Source organism: Larimichthys crocea, unplaced genomic scaffold (genome assembly GCF_000972845.2).
Source record: "Larimichthys crocea isolate SSNF unplaced genomic scaffold, L_crocea_2.0 scaffold224, whole genome shotgun sequence".
Taxonomy (NCBI): Eukaryota; Metazoa; Chordata; class Actinopteri; family Sciaenidae; genus Larimichthys; species Larimichthys crocea.
This window is the reverse complement of record NW_020852976.1, coordinates 109,556-112,235: the sequence shown is the minus strand read 5'-3', so window position 1 is coordinate 112,235 and position 2,680 is coordinate 109,556. Positions and strand designations below refer to the sequence as shown.

Here is a 2,680-nt window from a genome sequence, read left to right as displayed (position 1 = left end):
CTGGCCCCGCCCACGTTGCATGCTATGGACACCTGCATCCCGGTTGCTACGGTAACAAGCTCAGACTTTTAAACTCTCAAAACACGTGGCGGGGTCCGCCGCCAAGGTTGCTGCTCACTATGGTAATGATGGGAAGAATTCATGAGTGGGACGCTCACTTTGAGCCACGACTGTGTTTGAATCAATCAGCCAATCACACGACAGCACGCACACAACTTTGTGTTAGGCCGTCAACACGCCGACACCGACGAAGACGAGGTGATGAGCGTCCGTCTGTCCAGAGGAGAAAAGAGAAACCAAACGGAGGGAACGAAAGACGAGAGCGTCCTCTGGACTGAGAGAGAGCCCCTCCCCCTACTCTCTCGCTCGGGTGCACACTGGATGAGTGAGAGAGAGAGAGAGAGAGAGAGAGAGAGAGAGAGAGAGAGACATACATACACACCCACACACAAAACACCCACAGAGGTCAAGTGGAGTCTGTTGTGTGCCCACATCTCAGCTCATTAATATTTCATTAAGTAGGATCAGGTATTGGTGCTGTTTCTAACCACCAACACCGGCGGCTGGCCACTGCTCCCTGGGACCAAATTCAAGTCACGACCTCATTATGGACATCACAGGGACAGCTGGTACTGTAAACTAATCGTACCACCACCCCGTATGATGTCTTGACATTACTTGTAGTACTTGTGTGTGGAATACAAAGTAATCACTCTTGAAATGATCAGTAATTGTATTATCTTTACTGCAGACAGCCAATATAGCCAACTTATTATACTATCCTCTACAGTCAAACTATTGTTAACTACTGTCAAATACTGTTTACCACCACCGTCAACTATTTAAACCACTGTTAAACTACACGCTGACATCCTAAGGCCTTAAATCCTTCTCTGTCCTCCTTAAATACCACCAGTAATTCACTATTTTGTCATTACTATAATTACAGGTCTATTTATTCTAATACACGTCCAAATAACTGATTTTTCTTTTCTTGTTTACCTAATTTTCTTTGTGGTATTATACTCTATCATGGCAACATCTTGCCCACCTGATTTTTACATCATCCTATTCCCTTACCCTGTGTGTACCAAACCTACCTCTCATGGTACATTACTACTGCCTTTACTTATAGTTCATCTGCCTTACACAAACCTCAATCCTTATGCCACAAAAACCTATTATGAAACAACTGGTGATTATATATGTACTCCAGTTCCCCGCCCACCCCTTAAATTACTTACTGTTAATTTCATCTATCTTGTTTAAAACCATCTCAGTGCCATCCCCATCTATTGGTAATATCCATTTCCTCCATTGGCGTTAAACTGACATTCTACATATTCTATTGTTATACCTACCTATGTCAACACCTTGATCTCGTTTAAACTTACTCTTGTTCCAAATACTCCTGTTTACCTTCTATCTTATTCTCCTCACATACCCTCACCCCTTATATTTGTTAAACTACCCTGTACACTTGTTTATCTTGTTTAAACTTTAGTTTACAATCATCTTTCTCACAGCACATCATTCCTTATTTTCGTTTATACCTTATACATACATACACACCCACACACAAAACACCACAGAGGGTCAAGTGGAGTCTGTTGTGTGACACATCAATCAGCTCATTAATATTCATTAAGTATGGATCAGGTATTGGCTGTTTCTAACCACGCAACACCGGCGCTGCCACTGCCCCTGGGGACCAATCGATTCAAGCACGACCTCATTATGGACATCACAGACAGGTACTGTAACAATACGTACCCCCACCCCGTATGATGTTTGACTTACTTGTAGTACTTGTGTGTGGAATACAAAGTAATCCTGCTTAACATGATAGTAATTGTATTACTTACTGCAGACAGAGCCAAATATAGCCAATTATATCAACTATCTCTACAGTCAAACTATTGTTAACTACTGTCAAATACTGTTTACCACCACCGTCAACTATTTAAACCACTGTTAAACTACACGCTGACATCCTAAGGCCTTAAATCCTTCTCTGTCCTCCTTAAATACCACCAGTAATTCACTATTTTGTCATTACTATAATTACAGGTCTATTTATTCTAATACACGTCCAAATAACTGATTTTTCTTTTCTTGTTTACCTAATTTTCTTTGTGGTATTATACTCTATCATGGCAACATCTTGCCCACCTGATTTTTACATCATCCTATTCCCTTACCCTGTGTGTACCAAACCTACCTCTCATGGTACATTACTACTGCCTTTACTTATAGTTCATCTGCCTTACACAAACCTCAATCCTTATGCCACAAAAACCTATTATGAAACAACTGGTGATTATATATGTACTCCAGTTCCCCGCCCACCCCTTAAATTACTTACTGTTAATTTCATCTATCTTGTTTAAAACCATCTCAGTGCCATCCCCATCTATTGGTAATATCCATTTCCTCCATTGGCGTTAAACTGACATTCTACATATTCTATTGTTATACCTACCTATGTCAACACCTTGATCTCGTTTAAACTTACTCTTGTTCCAAATACTCCTGTTTACCTTCTATCTTATTCTCCTCACATACCCTCACCCCTTATATTTGTTAAACTACCCTGTACACTTGTTTATCTTGTTTAAACTTTAGTTTACAATCATCTTTCTCACAGCACATCATTCCTTATTTTCGTTTATACCTTATA

At 40.3% G+C, this 2,680-nt stretch overlaps 1 protein-coding gene across 2 annotated transcripts in view; it reads right to left on the bottom strand.

Moving 5' to 3' along the window:
• Nucleotides 1-2,680, bottom strand: part of LOC104937618 (voltage-gated potassium channel subunit beta-3) — an 18,681-nt gene that overhangs the window by 9,584 nt on the left and 6,417 nt on the right. Inside the window, exon 1 of one of the 2 annotated variants that reach the window (XM_027275856.1) lies at nt 159-168. The exons of the other annotated variant lie outside the window; for it this stretch is intronic. The gene's annotated coding sequence lies outside the window, so the exon portion shown is untranslated. Of the gene's footprint in view, nt 1-158; nt 169-2,680 lie in introns of those variants that run through there. 2 annotated transcript variants of the gene reach the window in all.